The 22,297-nt window shown below is 42.8% G+C and overlaps 4 non-coding genes and 1 pseudogene across 4 annotated transcripts; all 5 read left to right on the top strand.

Annotated features, from left to right (window-relative positions):
- Window positions 1-1,363: 1,363 nt before the first annotated feature.
- Window positions 1,364-1,561, top strand: LOC113082702 (U2 spliceosomal RNA). The gene has a single exon (XR_003282826.1). It is a non-coding gene; the product is annotated as a U2 spliceosomal RNA (small nuclear RNA).
- A 392-nt stretch (window positions 1,562-1,953) lies between these two features.
- Window positions 1,954-2,117, top strand: LOC113082695 (U1 spliceosomal RNA). Its single transcript, XR_003282822.1, has one exon. It is a non-coding gene; the product is annotated as a U1 spliceosomal RNA (small nuclear RNA).
- A 5,854-nt stretch (window positions 2,118-7,971) lies between these two features.
- On the top strand, window positions 7,972-8,151 carry LOC113082697 (uncharacterized; annotated as a pseudogene).
- A 5,779-nt stretch (window positions 8,152-13,930) lies between these two features.
- On the top strand, window positions 13,931-14,089 carry LOC113082700 (U1 spliceosomal RNA). The gene has a single exon (XR_003282825.1). It is a non-coding gene; the product is annotated as a U1 spliceosomal RNA (small nuclear RNA).
- Window positions 14,090-15,259: 1,170 nt separating this feature from the next.
- LOC113082699 (U1 spliceosomal RNA) lies at window positions 15,260-15,418 on the top strand. The gene has a single exon (XR_003282824.1). It is a non-coding gene; the product is annotated as a U1 spliceosomal RNA (small nuclear RNA).
- The last annotated feature ends 6,879 nt before the right edge of the window (window positions 15,419-22,297 follow it).

Genomic DNA, 22,297 nt, shown 5'->3' with positions numbered 1-22,297 from the left:
GACCTTAGCCTTTTTTTAGGGAGTCATTTTACAGGATTACATTTTAAGTATGCCACGGCCCCATCCAGTGATAAGACCGCAGCAATAGTGAAGTTTTGGATGGGGTCGTATTTACGCTACCTAAAAATTTTAACCGTAGATCTTAGAACTCCAGTGTCTTTTAACTTGCCAAAAGAATATGCATTTATTAAATTTTTTTTAAAGAAACATGACCTAGAACGAGAAAATGTGGACATTTTAAAAAACCATTAAAAGATTATCTCTGTTGTGCAGGACCCGGGAGAAGGTGAGCCCAGTTCCAGGGCTAACTGAGAGCGAATCCAAAACAGTGTGGAGAAACGCAGCCCACCCCGCACTTTGGAACCGGCAAAAAGACCTGATGTGGATGGTGGCCCATGAGATCCTACCAACCAGGGCGGTTATGCACTCCCGCGGCATGGCCGCCAACGCAAAGTGCCCACGGCTCGGGTGTAATCAGGAAGAGACCGTGCGGCACGTCCTCTGGGAGTGCGGTGCTGCACGGGACGGGTGGACCGCGACCGGCCCCCTGGTTTTCCCATGCCTGCCAGCGGGTGGGGTCCAGATGGACTATAATCTCGCCGTCCTAGGGGTGGGCCGGAGGATAAAGGATTTAACATCAAAACAGTTCACAACACTCTGGTTCACCCTGAATGCTATAAAGCATGCAATCTGGACTGCCAGAAACCTGCTGGTGGGGAAACGGGTGATGGTGCCCCTCCAAGCCACTGTAAGGATGGTGGAGAACAAGCTGCAGGGGCACCACGCCCAATCATTCAGAGCGGGGGCCGGGGTTGCCACAGAGAGAGTCCCGGCCACCACCGACCCTGGTTGCCCGTAGATGTACCTTCACCACTTCCGGCTACGGGAGCAGCGGGCCAGAGGGTACGGATCTCCTCTGGGTCACTGAAGCTGGGTCTGATTGCCTGGGATCGAAGAGAGGGAGAGGCCCAAATTGAAAGATTACCTCCCCGATCAAGCACAATAGAGAACCCTTTGTTTTTTTTTTTGTTTTTTTTTTGTTTTTTTTTTACATAGTTTTATTTTGGCTTTTAAAACACACTGAAAGCACTTTAATAGAAAATAAAAATGTATGTAAAAGAACAATTTAACAATGTGTAACCTTTATAACCCTTTTTTTTTTTTTTTTTTTTTATTATGGTCATTTTAAGTACTTTGTCTGTATCTTAACATAAGGCATGTCTTGGAGATCCAGGATTTTAGTGGTGTGTTAACCGTCATTGGAACGATTGTTTTTTAATTTTTTATTTAATTTTATTTTATTACTCATACCTGCATGTGAACATATATGTTGTATTTTATCTATTACTTGACGTACTGTTGTACCACTTTTGATTAAATATCAATAAAACCAGTCAAAAAAAAAAAATCTGTTCTTATCAGTTTAATATCTGATACGTCCCCCATCCGGGGACTACATATTAAATGGATTTTTAGATCACGGAGCTGGAGCCGGGGCTTGCTCCGTCCACTCCATGCATCGGCCTGGTATCGCAGTGTCTCCAGGAACGGTGTGCTTTCCCTTTTTGGGGATTGCCATTTATTGTGTCAAATAGCAGAACAAGGAATGAGAGCTGCCATTGCAGATGCTGTGGTTTATTGCAAACTTTTTTCCTGATGTGTCCTCCTGGGGTCTTGGACTCTTCCACTAACGATGCACCCACCTGAGGTCTTGAAGTCTTTCACAGACGAGGTGACGCATCGAATCAGGTGTGTTTGTTTAAAGAGAGTCATCTAAAACTGGCGTTGGGAAGCACCGGCCCATGAGCTTGGCAGTTTCCAGGCCAGTAACGGAAGGCACCCGTCCTTCCTTTCCTGGAGGGGGGAGGGGGGGGGGGGGGGGGGCGGAGGGCTAACCGTTGGTGAGGATGGTAGAGATGCAAATCACACCTCTGGCTGACCGCCTGGGCCTTCATACTTACCTGGCAGGGGAGACACCATGATCAAGAAGGCGGTTCACCCAGGGCGAGGCTTGTCCATTGCACTCCGGCCATGCTGACCCCTGCGAATTCCCCAAATGCGGGAATCTCGACTGCATAATTTATGGTAGTGGGGGACTGCGTTCGCGCTCTCCCCTGAAATTGTTGGTGAAACAAAGCAGAAGAGGTTTTTACAGTTTTTTATTTATTTTCGTTTCAGAATGGGGAGTTCTGTCACATGCGAGATATGTGTTGTGCGCCTGTGAAACAAAGTCACTTGCGCTCTTGAAAAATCGGACCCTGGTGGGTAGTTTAGTTCGAACATAGCGCAGACCTTACTTTGAAAGTAGATTGGACTGACTGCAGCCTAGCTGTAACTGTCTCCATGTTGTTTGGTTGTCCTTTTTTTCGATTCGTATTAATTTTGTTGTCGCTTACAGCGACACCTAGTGGCCTGTCGCCGCGCCCTTTTTCACCTGGCCTCGGACTGAGCCCCTGCACAGGTGTGCCGATTTGGGTGAAGGGATCTCACTCCTTCCTGGAGTTATAGCCATTCGAGCCACCTCGGACACGCCACCTTAGCACGTTTTGAGGTCCCCTCGCCAAGGTGAATGGAAATTTCCTCTTTTTTTGGATGATTATTGACACTCAGACTCCAGAGAAGCTTTCTGTGCTGATTTGGGTGGGACTGGGCCAAATACCTGGCGCCAGGTTGCAAAAGAAGGTTTTCGACAAAATCCAAAATACCCGAAAATTTCGTCAGAGCGACGGGCCAATCTGAGACCTGCGTCTCATTCGGCTCGAGCCAAGGATTCCGGTGACATAAGGCACGTGGCTCTGCGACCAACCGTTTGGGAGTTACGAGCGATGCCGTACTTTCCGTCGCTGCAGTTCCACCGTCAGGCCGATCGGGACAAGGCCTGGTGACGTTGCAGACAGGGGAGGGTACTACCATCCCGCAGTGTTTCAGGTGTTTTCATCTTTGTTTAATTGTCCTTTTACATTAGAGTTTCCCTATTTTTCAGCTTACGGCGCCACCTAGTGGCCTGTCGCCGCGCCCCTTTTCACCTGGCCTCGGACTGAGCCCCTGCACAGGTGTGTCAATTTGGGTGAAGGGATCTCACTCCTTCCCGGAGTTATAGCCATTCGAGCCACCTCGGACACGCCACCTTAGCACGTTTTGAGGTCCCCTCGCCAAGGTGAATGGAAATTTCCTCTTTTTTTGGATGATTATTGACAGTCAGACTCCAGAGAAGCTTTCTGTGCTGATTTGGGTGGGACTGGGCCAAATACCTGGCGCTAGGTTGCAAAAGAAGGTTTTCGGCAAAATCCAAAATACCCAAAAATTTCGATGACATAAGGCACGTGGCTCTGCGACCAACCGTTTGGGAGTTACGAGCCATGCCGTACTTTCCGTCAGGCCGATCGGGACGAGGCCCAGTGACGTTGTAGACAGGGGAGGGTACTACCATCCCCCAGCGTTTTTAGGTCTCCCAAAACTTACCAAAGCCGAGATGGGCATCGCCGTGTCCGGCTTCCTCCCTGCTGCGTCTTAGCAGCATCGCTTCTCGGCCTTTTGGCTAAGACCAAGTGTGATCAAACCAAATGGATGCAGCGAGAGTAGATACACCTTTGCCGACCATGGTGGTGCGGCTGAAGAACACTGTCAGGCTACAACTCAAAGTGGATTCAGATGCAGAGGTGAAAAAGAGATTTGGACGTGACTTCGTGGTGACTGAACTGTTAAGGGAAATTTTTGGAGTTACAGCTTCTTTGGTTTTTTGTCTGCAAGATTTTTCATCTTCTGGATTTATGGATTTAACCTTTTTTCAATTAAGAGATTGCATTGCGTTTTTTGAGGCTTGGGAAAAGAAGAAAGATCATCAGCATTTGAAGGGCTTCCAGCTACATCCAGCCTTTGCACAGGACTTTTTGCCCTTGATAATTCACCTTTATAATCCTTTTGTGGAGGATGGAGATGTTTTAACCTTTCTGGCCAGATACTGCAAGACAGTGAAAGGGGGAGAGCGCCTGAAAGATCGGTTTGGTATCTGGACAGGTAAACGGAGATATTTGGTGAAACTGCGGGCAGATCCAGCATTGCCAGGGGGACTTGTCCACCCTCCAGGATCCTTTTTCATAGGATCAAACAGAGGATTCCTTCACTATCCGGGTCAGCCAATGTATTGCAGAAGGTGTGGTGCTCGTGGGCATGTAAAGGCAGATTTTGCAGAGAGTGGAAATGCAGCAAATTCCAGACTCAAGAACCGGGAACCAGACAAGACTGGGAAGAGGGAGGTGAGATGGACATCGAGGGGAGGTGTTTAGAGGACGAAGGGGCAAAGGGGAAAAAGGAAAATGAAGGTGTCTTGAGAAAGGTTAAATCAAATCAATTGTTTAAGGGTGTCAACATTAAATGCAAGGGGACTTAAAATGTTACAGAGGAGGACTTCAATTTATCTTTCTTTAAAGATGTTGCCTTTTGATTTTTGTTTTTTACAAGAATGTCATTTACAAGGAAAAGAAGACGTATCTGTTTTTTCTGCGGGGTGGGAGGTGGGGCCTTCCTGTTGGGGAGTAGGGAGTGTAAGATCGGATGGGGTGGGCATTTTATTTTATTCCTGGGAATTCATAATTTAATCTGCTAATGTGGTGGTTCCGGGAAGAGTGGTAGTGGTGGATGCCAGGTGGAGGGGGGTGGCTTTTCGGTTTGTTAATGTGTATGTACCAAGTAAGTTGGGGGATAGGAAGGGATTTTTAGATAATTTGCCACCAGTCTTGTTTACAAATAGATTGCTAATTATGGGAGGGGATTTCAATATGTCCCTTGATAATGATTCGGGTAAAGAATTGGCACTTTTGGTTGCTGGGTTTTCTTTGCAAGACTCCTTCCGGGGGGCAGGAGGTCAAGAGCCCACCTATACATGGCGAAATAGCAAGCAGGAGTCTTCCAGGCTGGATTACTTATTCTTCCCGGGACATGTGAAGCTACACAACTATACACAGATGCCAATGTGGTGCTCGGATCACTGTTTAGTGGGGGTGTGGGCAGAGGTCGGGGGCATGAAGAGAGGGAGGGGTGTGTGGAGGTTTAACACCTCCTTTCTAAAGGACAGAACCTTCTGTGTAGCTCTCTATAATTTAGTGGCTGGGTGGAAAAATCTGCAGAGTCTGTTTGAGACTTATGCCGCGTGGTGGGAAGGTTTTAAAGATCTTGTGGCCCTTTTCTGTCATAGTTGGGGTAGAGAAAAGGCGAGGTGTATGCGAGCTAAAGTAGGTAGGTGGTCTGAGGAATTGCAATTGCTATATGGAGGGGGTGCATTGGGAACAACAGATGGGTGGGCTAGGGCCAGGTACCTTCAGGGGGCTATGAAGGATTTTTACTGGAATGAAGCCAAGTCATTTTTGTTGTTGTCAGGTGCACAAAAACGCCTTTTAGATGAAAGGCCAACAAGGTTTTTCTTCTCCACCGTGCAGAGCCGGCAAAAGCGTAGTTTCATAGAGGGTTTGAGGAAGGATGGAGGCGTTGAAGCAACTGTAGAGGGGATGTTGAGAGTTGTTGAGGACTTTTACAGGGTTTTACAGGGTAGCTGTAGAGGTTCTACGGGTTGCTCCGGAGACAAGTACTTGGATGCATTGGAGAAAACTCTGGAAGAGGAGGAGAGGGAAGCATTGGAAGGCCCCTTGTCACTGCAGGAAGTAAGCTCTGCGATATCCTCACTCAAAGGGGGTACAGCCCCAGGGTGTGACGGCCTCTCAGCGGATTTTTATAGGACAGTTTTGCCCTGGATAGGCTCCGAGCTAGTCTGTGTCTATCAGGAAAGTATAGAAAGAGGAGAGCTGCCATTGACAATGAAAATGGGTTTGGTGACATTGGTACACAAGAAAGGTAATAAGGAGGAGTTAACAAACTGGAGGCCAATAACCTTGTTAACAACTGATTACAAGGTATTGGCCAAGGTGATAACAGAGCGGCTTAAGAAGGTGATTGGGGTGGTAGTGCAGCCAGACCAAACTTGCGGAGTGCCGGGTAGGTCAGGCGTTTTAAACCTAGCTTTGGTGAGAGACATTCTGTACTGGGGGGAACAGCGGCAGCTCCCTCTGGCGATTTTGAGCCTGGAACAGGAGAAAGCTTTCGACAGGGTAAGTCATGCTTTTTTAATGGCCACCTTGGTGCGTATGGGGTTTGGTCCAGTCTTCAGGTCATGGGTAAAGTTGTTGTATAGTAGGGTTTCAAGCAGGATAGGGATAAATGGATATTATTCAGGGAGGGTGGAGCAGTTGGGTGGGGTTCGACAGGGGTGCCCTTTGTCGCCTCTGCTTTATGTTCTGTCTCTAGAGCCCCTGATGGCAGCTTTGAGGGTGGCTGATTCATTGACAGGCATGCATTTACCTGGAGGCAGGGGTACGTGTGCAAAGGTGTCTGCATATGCAGACGATATGACATTGTTCCTAACCTCAGATTTGGACTTTGAGACAGTATGCAAAATCATTAAAGGCTTTTGCGAGGCTTCAGGTGCGCGTATAAACGCGGGTAAGTCTTCTGTAATGTTTGCAGGCCAGTGGGCAGAAAGAACAGTTGTGCCAGGTGGGTATAACTTTTGTGCAGAGGGATTGAAGATCCTAGGGATCAGATTTTTCAGAAAGAATAGTGCTCGGGAGAACTGGGTGGCTAGGTTCAAAGTAGCGCAAACAAAGATAGCTAGGTGGAAATTAAGGGGGCTATCGATGTGGGGTAGGCTGGAAGTTGTGAGGACAGACCTACTCCCAAGTCTGAATTATTTGGCCTATATTTTTCCGGTACCTTTTTATATGGTAGGAAGTTGGAGAAGCTGTTTTTTTCTTTTCTTTGGAATAACTGTACTGAGATGGTGGCGAGAACACAGAAGTACTGCCATGTGAAGGAGGGAGGGAGGGGGCTTCCTTGTATCCCCTTAAAAATGGATGCAATTTTCCTTTCCTCTTCTGCCCAATTAGCAATACAAGAGGCAGTGCATAATGCAAGGATTTTGGCCCAGTTTTGGCTGGCTTTTCCATTGCGATCTATTAGCTCATGGAGGGCAACAATGCCATGGTCAACAAATAGGCCAGCTTACTATCAGAGAGTGGCAGATTTCATAATCGGGAAACCATGGTGTTTGGAGCAATCTTCGATCTTTCAGCATAGGCAGCTTTACAGTAGATTGAGGGACGAGCTAGTGGCTGGGGCAGAGAAAATTGTCCCGCCATATAAAGTAGATTGGGCCATGTTGCAGCCTACTTATTTGACTGGGTTTTGTAAAGACCTAAATTGGTTGGCCGCGCTGGTTCGGCTGCCTGTGAGGGAGCGACTATACAGACATGGCTCAGGGAGGTCACCAATGTGCCCAGTTGGATGTGGCCAGGACGAAACTGTAGAGCATACCTTATGGTCCTGTCCAGGGGCAGTTACATTCTGGAAGTTAGTGACTATGTGGTGGGAAAGGTGGGGGGGACCGAAAATCACAAGGAATCTAGTACTCTATGGGGAAGGGATGGAAGGCTTTGTAAAGGAAAGAAGAAGAGTAATTTGGGTGGTAGTTTCAGAAGGGAAACATGTACTGTGGGAATGGAGAACTGATTGTTTAAGAAAGCAAATACCTCGTTTGGCATCAGAGACTGTGTTTTTGCGACTGTTGTGTAAAATAGTAACTGAGGTGAAAGCATTTAAATGCTGTTTTGGGGAGGAAAAAACAAAGAGAGTGTGGGGGGGTTGCCAAAAGTCGGAGTGGGGTAAGCGAAAGGGCGAATTTTCTAGCTTGGGTTTGTCTTTCTGCTTTTTTCTTTTCATGGAATATCTATTTTGTGGGTAATGGAATTTTCACCTTTGAAGAACATATAGAATGCTTTGATAAATAAATGTTTATTCTGTCTGTATCTTAAAATGCCACGGTTATACAAAGTTATACAAAGGTCTATTTAGCCTGTTTCTAAGAAGGTATAAGAGCAAAGTAAGAATTTGTTGGATTGATGGTTATACTTTCTGATAGAATGTATATTTTGGTTTAATAAAAAAAAAAAATCTGTTCTTATCAGTTTAATATCTGATACGTCCCCCATCCGGGGACTACATATTAAATGGATTTTTAAATCACAGAGCTGGAGCCGGGGCTTGCTCCGTCCACTCCATGCATCGGCCTGGTATTGCAGTGTCTCCAGGAACTGTGTGCTTTCCCTTTTTGGGGATTGCCATTTATTGTGTCGAATAGCAGAACAAGGAATGAGAGCTGCCATTGCAGATGCTGTGGTTTATTGCAAACTTTTTTCCTGATGTGTCCTCCTGGGGTCTTGGACTTTTCCACTAACGATGCACCCACCTGAGGTCTTGAAATCTTTCACAGACGAGGTGATGCATCGAATCAGGTGTGTTTGTTTAAAGAAAGTCATCTAAAACTGGCGTTGGGAAGCACCGGCCCATGAGCTTGGCAGTTTCCAGGCCAGTAACGGAAGGCACCTGTCCTTCCTTTCCTGGAGGGGGGGCGGAGGGCTAGCCGTTGGTGAGGATGGTAGAGATGCAAATCACACCTCTGGCTGACCGCCTGGGCCTTCATACTTACCTGGCAGGGGAGACACCATGATCAAGAAGGCGGTTCACCCAGGGCGGTTTGTTGTTGGTTGTTCTCAACTCTCTTCTTTTGTTCTGGTTTAGTGTTTACAACAGAACATCATGTCGACCTCCTTGGTGCGAAGGAATACAGCCAGATTCAAGCTTCTGGAAGGATTGGAAATGGATCGTTTGAACTTCAGTAGGAGAATTCTACATACTGAACTTGGTTTTCAACCCTCGCAGCTGGATTATATCTTTGCTTTTCCTGGTAGGAAGATCTTTGAAGTGGTTTTTACCACCTTACCTTCTTATGAACTCTGTGTGAATAGATTTAATTGTAAGAAGAGTATAACCCCATGTCTTCAGAAAATCCATCTGATTCCATTATCTGAAAGAGATATTAGGACTGTGACTGTCTTGATATATTCTGAAAGGATTAAAGTTGAAGATATCACTACTTGGCTTTCCATGCACTGTACCATCTTAAATACCTCCTTGATGACAGATGAGGACGGGATAAAGACTGGAGCATCAAAATTCCAAGTGCGTTTGAAGAAAGATGCTGAAGGCAATTACCATCACCTGCCCTCACTAATTCAATTAGGTCCAATTAGGGGCTATGTCTTTTATAATGGACAACCTAAAGAATGCAGGAAATGTGGCTCCTTGGACCATATAGCTGCTAATTGTAATATAGACATCTGTAGACATTGTAAAAGCAAGGACCATGGCTCCAAGGACTGCCAGTTGCCAAAGAAATGCAATTTATGTGGGGCAGTTGACCACAGGTTTCCTGACTGCCCGCATGCCTACTCCAATAAAATAAAACAACAAGAGTGTAGAGAAGAGCCAAATTTAGTGGACTTTGAAGGTCTTGAGTATTCCATTAGGAATATTGCTTCCCTTGTTAACCAGCAAGATACTGCCCAGGAAGCTATGAGTCTCAATGAGCAGCTGAAGGCCTTACACCCTCTCTGTCGAAAGAACATCTTCTATCTTCGTCGAGAGCTGCCACTTCTCCCTTGGGCTTTATTGATGATAAAGGAACAAGGGAAGAGGTACAAAGAAACTATTCCTCTGAAGGATCTGAAGTTGGAATAGATGCTGTGATATCAACTCCAGATAAGGAAGCTCAGAAACAAAAAGGAAATATCCTTCTGGAGGTAGCTGAAGCCTTTCCATTGTCTTTATCTCTTCTATCTGGAACTTCAACGTTAGAGTCCCCTCCAGATGATAATAATCAGGATCCCTCGAGTTCTATAGTTCTTCCAACGCAGGAACATGGAGGAGTGACCGATTGGTCTTCCAATTCCACCCCTTTCCTGGATTTTGATGAAATTGACAATTTCTCAACTACTACCCAGATGAAAGAATTGGTATTACCAAAAGATTTATCTCCACGATCTAAGAAAAAGAAAAGGAAAAGGCTGAAGAGCAACTCGGCTTCCCCTACGTAGCCCTCCCTCTCTTAAGATTATGCGTTTATCGGTTACATCTATTAATACCAGAGGTTTAACAGATTTGGTTAAATGCTCCTCTGTGTTTTCCTTTCTATATAATGAGGGCCATGATATCGCCCTCCTTCAAGAGTGCATTTTATCTTACCATTCCAATTATAAATCCCTTCAAGATGGAAATATGGCCATTCCTTATGGTCTGGGGATAATAAGAATAGGTCATCTGGGGTAGGTATTCTTTTTAGAGGTTGGCAATTTGAGATTCAGCAAGTCCAGGAATTAGTTAATGAGAGATTATTTTATGTGGATGTTAAATTAAATGGTATACCCTTTCGTATAATCAATGTATATTGCCCTCCAGATTTACAAGAAAGAAGAGAAATTCTGAAAGATATAGCTTCGATATTAATTTGTTGGCGCGAAGTAATTATGGGAGGAGATTTTAATTGTATAATAGCAAAAGAAGATAGGAAATCAACAAGAACAGTAAAACTCGACTCTAGTTCAGTAGATCTTATAGACATTATTAAGGATTTTAAACTTATAGATGGCTTTAGAGCCCAGAACCCTGACGCTCCCGGATTTACTTGGTCCAATGGATCTTCTTTCTCTCGCATTGACTTCCTTTTCTCCTCACCCACAATTGAGGTAATAGAATCCTCTGTGAAACCCGTATTTTTTTTCCGATCATGCTAAATTAGATTAAGGAATGTTAAATCAATGGAAATCTCTGCAAGAATTATATGATTCAGTTGGTGATTGGTGGCAGGATCTGAAAATAAGAGTTAAGAAGTTTTTTGTAAAGGAAAGTAAGAATTTTACATCCAAAAACAATTACCGCTTCAAGAAATGTCAGAAAGATTTACAAATCTTGTACACTATGTCCCATTCGGGATTTAAGGTAGCAGACCCTGACAGCAAGCAGTTTCGGTCCAGATTCGGCCCACATCTGGCCCGCATGGATTTCATGCGGGCCAGATGTGGGCCGGATCTGGGCCAACACTATGTTGCTGTCTGGGGATGATATTGTAAAACTTAAGAGAGAAATGGCTAAAATAATGGCTTATAAGAACAAGAGTTACATCATAAGGAGTAGAGTTCAGCATTTCGAATCTAATGAAAAATGTACAAGATATTTTTTTAGGAAACTTATTAGCTCTCAAAGTTTGGATTCCTTAAACGTCCAAGAAGATCAAGTAATAATGGGAACGCACAATATAGTATCCCATGTTTTTTCCTTTTATAAGAACTTATATAGTTCCAAAAATAGAGGAAATGATTATATTGTTGACTTCCTTTCTGAGACGGTTGAAAGCACTCAAGACTTTGGAATTGGTGAGGTACACCTTTGTGTGGATGATTTGACTAGAGCAGTACAGAGTATGAGCAATAATAAGTGTCCTGGAGCGGATGGGCTACCTAAGGGTCGGGGCGGCAGTGGCTCAGTGGTTCATGTAGGTTGTCTACAAACCGGAAGGTTGGTGGTTCAATCCCCGGCTCCACCTGACCAAGTGTCGAGGTGTCCTTGAGCAAGACACCTAACCCCAGCTGCTCCCGACGAGCTGGTTGGCGCCTTGTATGGCAGACACCGCCGTCGGTGTGTGAATGTGTGTGTGAATGGGTGAATGTGAGGCAAATTGTAAAGCGCTTTGGATGGCCATGTGGTCTGTTGAAAGCGCTATATAAATGCAGTCCATTTACCATTTACCATTTAAGGAATTTTATATAACCTTTTGGGAAGATTTAAAAGACTCCTTGTTGATGATGTTTATGGAGAGTTTACGCATAGGAAAACTTCCATCCTCCTTAAGAGAAGGTGTTATCTCCTTGATGTTTAAGAAAGGCGATAAACAAGAGATTAAAAATTAGCGCCCCTTGACCTTGTTAGGAGTAGATGTTAAAATTCTTTCTAAGGCACTCTTTTTTAAACTCCAGCCCGAAATGCCTAAGTTTATCGGTAATGACCAAACATGTTGTATTAAGGGGCGATCTCTACAAGATAATTTGGCATTAGCAAGAGATATTTATCTGTTTGCTCAAGATCGCAAACTATCTCTAGCCATTTTGGGACTTGATCTCGAAAAAGCCTTTGACAGTATAGACCATCGTTATCTACATATACTGTTGAGGCGCTTGCGACTCAGTCCATCTTTTTGTGCATGGATCAACCTCCTATAAACCAACTGCCAAAGTAGAGTATTGGTTAACAACTATTTGTCAGACCCCTTTGATATTTGTTCAGGTGTACGACAGGGCTGTAGCTTGTCTCCATTACTATTTGTTTTGGCAGTTGAGCCATTAGCTAGCGCACTAAGGCAGAATCCCGAAATCAAAGGTTTTCCAATTCCAGGTAGCTCAGGCAGAGAAGCTAAGGTTTCACTTTATATGGATGACCTTACTCTCTTTCTTACTGATAACAACTCTATAAAGAAAACGCTGCAAATCTGTGATAGTTTTACTTTGGCTACTGGGGCTAGAATTAATAAAACAAAGACAGAAGTTTTGTATTCTTTCTGGAAAGAACCCAAATTAAATCTGGGGTTTAAAAATCAGTAAGAATCTATTAAGATTTTGGGACTGTTTTTTTGGGAAAGATATGGATAAGAGAAATTGGGATTTGAGACTTAATAAGATAAGATGGAAACTAAAACAATGGGATGAGCGAGATCTTACGTTGAGAGGGAAAGTGTTGGTAATAAATGCCGAGATCTTGGCCTCTCTTACCTTTTTGGCCTCAACCTTTCCAGCACCGATACACTTTATAAGAGCTATCAGGAAGATCTTATTTAGTTTCTTTTGGAGCTCACAACACGAAAAAATGAGACGAGAGATACTGTATAAGCCACTAGATAAACGAGGGCTAGCAGTGCCAGACTTGGGAGCTAAACTGGAGTCTATGTTCTTGATGCCCATTCTAAAAGACTGTTTGTCTGAGAATCCGGGAATTTTATGGCATTGCTTTGCCAAGTTTTGGGTAGGTCAACAGGTAGCTAACGCCTGGAAAATGAGGCTTCCACAAAATACTCCTCACGCTGAATATAGGCCAAAAATATACGATAGAGTGTTACCCCTTTTAAGGAAAGCGAAAGTCTCTCATATTCCTTGTGAGAAAATAAATTGTGTAATTATTCAAGGTATTTTAAGCCCAGGATTAGAGAGGATCACCCCAGTGGGAACACTAACCGAATATGATTGTATTACAGTTTGGAAGAATGTAAACAATGAGTTTTTGTTTAACTCTCACAAAGACATTGCTTGGCAAGTGGTTCATCAATGCTTACCTACTCGGGTGTTTCTGGAAAAAAGGAGATGTACAAAGAGCCCACAATGTCCTAAGTTTAAATGTGAAGAAGACGAGTCTATCAGTCATTTATTTTGGTCTTGTAAATACGCTAGAGATGTCTGGTCTTTGGTACAAGAATGGATGGCTAAGTTTTACAGAGTACCAACTGAATTGGACCTTTTGTATGGTGAGTTGAACAGTGTGGGATATGGAAGGCAAGGAATATTTCTTGTTTTAAGGGATATGACATACCAGCGGAAATAGTGGTTTCTTCAAGCCTGGTCGCTATCCGCGACTATGTGTTAAGAGACAGGAAAACCCTCTCCTTTACGGAAATACTTAAGAAATGGAAATGTCCGATAAATTCTCAGATTCTCTTTTACCTTTGGGATGAAATGGAGGAATGAACTTTTAAAGGTCATTGACTCTATCCCCGTTTTGGCCCTTGTCCCATTTATGATGTTATAATTAACTATTGTATGAGAAGGGATTTATATATCTATATATATTAATATTTTAACAATACCTTGGAAAAAAAATAAAAAAAGGAAAAAATTTGAAAATATAAAATAAGAGAATAAAAAAATAAAAAAAAGGGTTACAGAATATGATGAATGGATTCAAATACGGGTTTTCTCTCCGTGTTTATTATGATTTGTAAGGAATCCTTCTGATCTGTTAGAAAAAAAAAAAAAAAAAAAGGTTCACCCAGGGCGAAGCTTGTCCATTGCACTCCGGCCATGCTGACCCCTGCGAATTCCCCAAATGCGGGAATCTCGACTGCATAATTTATGGTAGTGGGGGACTGCGTTCACGCTCTCCCTTGAAATTGTTGGTGAAACAAAGCAGAAGAGGTTTTTACAGTTTTTTATTTATTTTCGTTTCAGAATGGGGAGTTCTGTCACATGCGAGGTATGTGTTGTGCGCCTGTGAAACAAAGTCACTTACGCTCTTGAAAAATCAGACCCTGGTGGGTAGTTTAGTTCGAACATAGCGCAGACCTTACTTTGAAAGTAGATTGGACTGCCTGCAGCCTAGCTGTAGCTGTCTCTATGTTGTTTGGTTATCCTTTCTCTCGATTCGTATTAATTTTGTTGTCGCTTACAGCGCCACCTAGTGGCCTGTCGCCGCGCCCTTTTTCACCTGGCCTCGGACTGAGCCCCTGCACAGGTGTACCGATTTGGGTGAAGGGATCTCACTCCTTCCTGGAGTTATAGCCATTCGAGCCACCTCGGACATGCCACCTTAGCACGTTTTGAATGTAAACAATGAGTTTTTGTTTAACTCTCACAAAGACATTGCTTGGCAAGTGGTTCATCAATGCTTACCTACTCGGGTGTTTCTGGAAAAAAGGAGATGTACAAAGAGCCCACAATGTCCTAAGTTTAAATGTGAAGAAGACGAGTCTATCAGTCATTTATTTTGGTCTTGTAAATACGCTAGAGATGTCTGGTCTTTGGTACAAGAATGGATGGCTAAGTTTTACAGAGTACCAACTGAATTGGACCTTTTGTATGGTGAGTTGAACAGTGTGGGATATGGAAGGCAAGGAATATTTCTTGTTTTAAGGGATATGACATACCAGCGGAAATAGTGGTTTCTTCAAGCCTGGTCGCTATCCGCGACTATGTGTTAAGAGACAGGAAAACCCTCTCCTTTACGGAAATACTTAAGAAATGGAAATGTCCGATAAATTCTCAGATTCTCTTTTACCTTTGGGATGAAATGGAGGAATGAACTTTTAAAGGTCATTGACTCTATCCCCGTTTTGGCCCTTGTCCCATTTATGATGTTATAATTAACTATTGTATGAGAAGGGATTTATATATCTATATATATTAATATTTTAACAATACCTTGGAAAAAAATAAAAAAAGGAAAAAATTTGAAAATATAAAATAAGAGAATAAAAAAATAAAAAAAAGGGTTACAGAATATGATGAATGGATTCAAATACGGGTTTTCTCTCCGTGTTTATTATGATTTGTAAGGAATCCTTCTGATCTGTTAGAAAAAAAAAAAAAAAAAAAGGTTCACCCAGGGCGAAGCTTGTCCATTGCACTCCGGCCATGCTGACCCCTGCGAATTCCCCAAATGCGGGAATCTCGACTGCATAATTTATGGTAGTGGGGGACTGCGTTCACGCTCTCCCTTGAAATTGTTGGTGAAACAAAGCAGAAGAGGTTTTTACAGTTTTTTATTTATTTTCGTTTCAGAATGGGGAGTTCTGTCACATGCGAGGTATGTGTTGTGCGCCTGTGAAACAAAGTCACTTACGCTCTTGAAAAATCAGACCCTGGTGGGTAGTTTAGTTCGAACATAGCGCAGACCTTACTTTGAAAGTAGATTGGACTGCCTGCAGCCTAGCTGTAGCTGTCTCTATGTTGTTTGGTTATCCTTTCTCTCGATTCGTATTAATTTTGTTGTCGCTTACAGCGCCACCTAGTGGCCTGTCGCCGCGCCCTTTTTCACCTGGCCTCGGACTGAGCCCCTGCACAGGTGTACCGATTTGGGTGAAGGGATCTCACTCCTTCCTGGAGTTATAGCCATTCGAGCCACCTCGGACATGCCACCTTAGCACGTTTTGAGGTCCCCTCGCCAAGGTGAATGGAAATTTCCACTTTTTTTGGATGATTAATGACAGTCAGACTCCAGAGAAGCTTTCTGTGCTGATTTGGGTGGGACTGGGCCAAATACCTGGCGCTAGGTTGCAAAAGAAGGTTTTCGACAAAATACCCGAAAATTTCGTCGAGCGACGAGCCAATCTGAGACCTATGTCTCGTTCGGCTCGAGCCAAGTATTCCGAGGACATAACGCACGTGGCTCTGCGACGAACCGTTTGGGAGTTACGAGCGATGCCGTACTTTCTGTCAGGCCGATCGGGACGAGGCCCGGTGACGTTGTAGACAGGGGAGGGTACTACCATCCCCCAGCGTTTTTAGGTCTCCCAAAACTTACCAAAGCCGAGATGGGCATCGCCGTGTCCGGCTTCCTCCATGCTGCGTCTTAGCAGCATCGCTTCTCTGCCTTTTGGCTCAGATCAAGTATCTTGTCATTTGGCAGTGTTGCGATCGCCTCTCATAGGTTATAGGGGGTGCTTTTTTATAGCACTTTCCATTTTCCTTTCAAAGAGGTATATTGTATTGTTTTCAGCTGTGTTTTTGTATTTTAATGAATGTTGTATTTTTTGCGATCTCCTTTAGGTGGAAACTCTACCCAAAGATCTTGATTTAAGGTAAGAAAGTTGTTTTTGTTTCTGTTTTCATTGTTTTTCAATTGAGTAGTTTTTTGACGTAGTCTTTTAAGCTGTTGGTGCCTCCAAAATGTCGGCTGCTCATGCGAGAAAGATGGAAAGCTTGTTCAATTGTCTCGTTTGGACTTTTCCCGCAAATTTGTCCAGCAAACCTTGAAATTCAGTCCCCATGATTTAAATTGCATTTTGTCTCTCCCTTTCAGTAAAGGGTTTGATGTTAGTTTTAAATCTGCTAGTTTGTTGAATGACTTCTGGTCTAGGTTTGAAAATGTAAAGACCTACTTTTCCATGTTTAAGGTAGAGAAACTAACAGACAATACCCACAAAATTGTTATTGTCTGAATGTTCAATGAAACCGTTAATGGGGAAGACATATGTACTTGGTTGACATATGTACTTGGAAATACTGCTCTGTGAGGGGACAAGCCATGAAAATGTTAGATGAAGATGGTATCTGGAACTGCTCTTGGAAAATTACCATTAAGCAGTGGGAAGATTCCCAGGGCTTCCAGGGCCTGAAACATCTTCCATCAGTGATTGTGCTTGGAGAATACAGAGGATATATATATTACCAAGGCATGCCCAAACTGTGCCGTAGGTGTGGAGTAGTTGGGCATTTAGTGGAAGCTTGCCAGAAGTCATTTTGTGGGAAATGCAGAGAAATTGGGCATACATTTGATGAATGTCCCAATGGGAGGAGGTGCAATCTTTGTGGAGAGTCTAATCATCCCTACAGGGACTGCCCCAAGTCATTTGCCAACAAGGTTAAAACAAATAAAATGGCCACCAAAGAACAAGAAAGAATGGAGAGAGGGGGGGTGGAGTTAATTTCAAATTTCCCGCCAAATCACATGATTGGAACAGACTAAAATGAGGAGATGGAACTCCACCAATCATTGATTGATAATGAAGGAGAGAAACATGAACAGGGCATAGTGGAGGATACAGAAAAAAGCAAACGAGAACAAGAAAAAGTAGCTAAGGAAATCCTAGAAGAGCAAGAAAAATCCAAAGACAAGGAGGTGAGTAATGATTTTCTAGGTGTTAAACTGACAAGTAAAAAAAGGAATGCTCAATCTCCCATCGAGGAGAAAACAGAGTGGGAATACCGTCCTTTTCCTCTTCTTCAGAGGATCTAAATCGGCTCTTCCCACTCGATTCTCCAAATGAGGTGTCCTTTTTATCAATTGAACTCCAAACATCCACCCCAAGAGCAAACTCAAGGGGGAAGAAGCTTCAATACCCTGATTCTCCGACAATGAGATCAAGGGAAAAGTTTGCTTCACAGGAAACGGATATTCATTGTAAATGATTTTTAGTAAATTTTAATGTTTTTTTAAAATGTCTTATCTGTCATTTTTAATTGTTCTGCTCATGACGTTTACACTCTCTACCCTGAATGTCAGAAGTGTGAGGTCACAATTGAGAGCAAAAATTGTTTTATCCTTCTTACAAACTCAAAAAAGTGACATTTTCCTTTTACAAGAATGTGCCCTACCATTTGAAAAAAACTACAGGAGATGGAAAGAGCAATGGGGCCATTTACCATCGGTGTGGAGTGGATCCAACTATAACCGGGCAGACGGAATTGCAATTTTAATAAAAAATACTTATATTCTGGTGAAGGGGAGCACAGTAGTAAGAGACGGTCGAGCACTTTTAGTAAATTTGTCTTTTTTAGGACATTAATTTAATGTGTTAAATATTTATGGTTTTACAGATAAGAATGACAGGAATGACCTTTTAGAAGATGTGCACATCCCAGCTTTTAGGAAGGGCTCCAGTCATTTTAGCAGGGGATTTTAATTGCATCATCAGCAAAAATGACAGGAAAGGTGCAGGGGATGATTTTAAAATAGACAAAACATTGGTTCTATTGCAGACTATAATAAGAGATTTTAATTTGACGGACTGTTTTAAAACCATGCATCCTGGAGAACAAGGACTCACCTGGTTTAGTGGTTATGGCACTAGAACCTCCCGTATTGATCACATCTTCACACGGGACCTTATACCAGTAGATGCTAAATTAAGCCCTGTTCTCTTTTCAGATCACACTATGCTTACATGCACCCTTTCACTTCCAATTGGTGTGACAATAGGTAGAGGACTTTGGAGATTGAACTGCTCCCTGTTACAGGATACACATATAGTAAAAGAATTCAGGGAGCAGTATAGTCAATGGCAGACATTAAAAGACTTCTATGACACAAATGCACAGTGGTGGGAAATGGTTAAGGGAAGGACTAAGACTTTTTTTAAATTGGCTGGGAAAAAGGAAAAAGATAAAGAGAAGAGATGCATGGTGGGCCTGCAAAAACGATTGCAGCGTTACTTTACTCTTTGTAACCAAGGTTTTGATTTTAACGAAGATATTCGCCAAGTAAAAAAGACAATGGCAGAACTATCAGATATAAAAAAACAAAAGAATTATTTTACAAAGTAGAGAAAGAGAAATAGAAGAAGGAGAAAAATGCACAAGTTATTTCTTTCGTAAAATAGTGAACAGAAGAAGGGCCATGATAGGTTTGAAAAACAAAGAAAATAACCTGGTGACAAGCACACAAAATATGTTAAAAGTGGTGGAAGATTTTTATGAGGAATTATATGGAGAAAAAGATATAAACAACGATATCTTAAAGGAGGTTTTAGAATTAATCAACAAAACAGTAATGGAAAGTACGGATTTGACAAAGGATTTTAACTTAATAGAAATGGAAAAATGTTTAAAACATTTCAAGGAAAGAAAGTCACCTGGAGAGGATGGCCTCCCACTCGAGTTTTACAAAACATTCTGGGATATTTTAGCACATGACCTTTTAGCTGTTTTTAATGAATTTTATGACTTGGATAAATTGCCAGATAGTTTTAGGACTGGGACAGTTACACTTTTATATAAGAAAGACGATAGGACTGACTTGAAAAACTGGCAACCAATAACTCTCTTAAATGTAGATTGTCAATTGTTTAGTAAAATTTTAATGGGTCGGATGTCTTCAATTTTGGGGGATCTGATCCACCCGGATAAAACCTGCGCAGTCCCCGGGAGAAAGATCACGGATAGCCTCATTCTGATGAGAGACACCATCTGTTATGCGAGGGACAGAAACATTAGGCTCGCAGTTTTAAATTTAGATTTTGAAAAAGCTTTTGATCGGGTCTCGCACCAGTACTTACTCCATGTACTGCAAAAAATGGGGTTTCCAGGGAAATTCATAGCATGGGTGGGGCTGCTATATAAAGAAATAACCAGCAGGATTTTGGTGAATGGGCACTTGACAAAAATAGTAGATGTATGCTGCGGTGTACATCAGGGATGCCCGTTATCTCCCCTCTTGTACGTAGCATGTATCGAGCCCTTAGCGCAAGCTTTGAGAAGGGACACATGGATCAGGGGACTGACTATCCCAGGGACAGGTGGACTGACAGTGAAGACGGTCTAATATATGGATGATGTGAATCTTTTATGCACTGACATTTTATCAATACATAGGACTATGGACCTGACGGACTGGTTTGGGAGGGCATCAGGGGCCAGACTAAACAGGACAAAAACACAAGTACAATTTTTTGGACCATGGGAATCTATAGAAACTGAAAAGATAGAACTTGAAGTAAAAAAGACTGACATAAAAATACTTGGGATAAAAATTGACCAAGATGGAGGTGGGAAAGGAAATTGGCAAAATACAATAAAAAAAAATGGGGTTTTGGCGATTGAGACAAATGACAATAGAAAGCAAGATTTTAATAATTAAATCTGTGATCTTACCTTTGTTTTTAATGCTGTGTTCTGTCTTTCATCCCCCTAGATGGTTCCTTTTAGCAGTGGACCGTGAAATCTTCCGTTTCCTTTGGAGTGGAAAATGGGAGATGAAGAAAGCTCCAAGAAACGGAGGCAAAGGAGTACCAAACTTCTTCTTGTTCATAGGGGCATACTATACTGCCCTACATATAAAATATGCTACAGATACAAACACGACAAGCAAAACAGTTGCAATGAGCCATTTTTGGATGGGCTCTTATCTAAGAGCCCTGAAATTCTTACCTACAGACCATACATTGCCAGTTGCTTTTAAACTACCCCCAGCATATGCCTTTATAAAAACTTTCTTAAAGGGACAATAAGTAACTTTTTAGGTATTTTATTATCTAAAATCAATATTTTTATTCATAAATATGCCCTCAATGGTGTACAAATACCTATGCCAATGTTTAAACTAATCCTCGTAAATGAAGAATTTATTATCTTTATATACATGGGACGGGTAGGTCGACGGAGGCTTCCATGTAGTTCCGCCATCTTGCAAAACTATAATAGCAGAGAGGGACAAAAAGTACTAAGCCAACGCGTTTCCACAACGCGTTTTCGGTCAGAGCCAGAAACGCAGGTGCAGATCAGTGAGAGGCGCTTGAAACTGCACCGGCAAGTTTAAAAGTCTGGATTGCATTCTTATTATGGACCATACATATGCCGCGCCACAGGAAAAGGAAACATCGTCGCCAAAACAGTCAAAAATAGAACGTAAAAGGAAACGTGACCGTAGATTACAGAAAACAAGAGTTAATGTCGGGGAAGCTTTTTCTAGATGGAAAGAGCTAATGCTGGATAAAGATTTCAAAAGAGACACTGAAGTGGCCAGTTTTCTTCTATATTACAATATTTTTTTTTATATCTAACAATGCACATAATTCAGAAAATATAACGAATAAAGAAGACATAACTACTAATTACAATATTTCATGTTTTCCACAGTCAGTAATTCACACTGTAACATTCGTTTGTTTATGGTCATGTTGCTGTTTGTTTGAAATAACACACCTGTTCACCTGAAGGAAAACTCGACGAAGTGCTATTAGAAGACATCCCGTCAAAGCTTTTTGGTACATATCGCCTACCGTAGATGCAACGCGCATTTGAAAAAGCGAGGCGCTGGAGAGCAAAATTAGTTTGAATGCAAAATACAATTTCACCACTAGATGGGAGTAATTCCTACTTAGTGTCCCTTTAAAGAAGTTTCTTTTAGAACAACAAGATATAAAAATGTTGACAAATCACCGCCTTCTTCTCTCCCTTGTGCAGGAACCATGGGCTCACCCTCAGTGAAGCCCAAACTATCTGGAAAAATGTGTCCCTCCCAGCCCTTCGGAATAGACACCGGGATCTGGCCTGGATGGCAGCCCATGAGATCCTCCCGGTCAAGGCTGTGATGCATTCCCGGGGCATGGCAAAGATTTATACGTGTCCAAAGCCCGGGTGTGGTGCGCCTGAGACTGTGAGGCACGCGCTCTGGGAATGCAGTGCTGCAAGGGACCTGTGGGCAAAAGCTGGTCCCCTGCAATTCCCGTACCTGCCAGCAGGGGGGGGGTTCTGGACTATTGGACCATAATAGGATTGGTGAGCCAGAGAGACCTGTCAGCAGAAACTTATACTAACCGTTGGCTCATCATAAATTGTATTAAAGATGCTATTTGGACCTCCAGAAACCTGCTGGTAGGGAAGCACATGCAGGTGTCCCTACACACCACCCAACAGCTGGCAAAATTCAGGCAGCAGGAGTACGCCTCATGTTGCCTTTCGGACGAAGGGGCCAGAGCTTCAGCAGAAAAGGTCCCTGCAGCCACAATCAATCAATCACCTTTATTTATATAGTGCTTTAAACAAAATACATTGCGTCAAAGCACTGAACAACATTCATTTGGAAAACAGTGTCTCAATAATGCAAAATGATAGTTAAAGGCAGTTCATCATTGAATTCAGTTATGTCATCTCTGTTCAGT

This window comes from Carassius auratus, unplaced genomic scaffold, assembly GCF_003368295.1.
Source record: "Carassius auratus strain Wakin unplaced genomic scaffold, ASM336829v1 scaf_tig00036721, whole genome shotgun sequence".
Classification (NCBI taxonomy): domain Eukaryota; kingdom Metazoa; phylum Chordata; class Actinopteri; order Cypriniformes; family Cyprinidae; genus Carassius; species Carassius auratus.
This window is presented reverse-complemented; position numbering and strand designations above follow the sequence as displayed.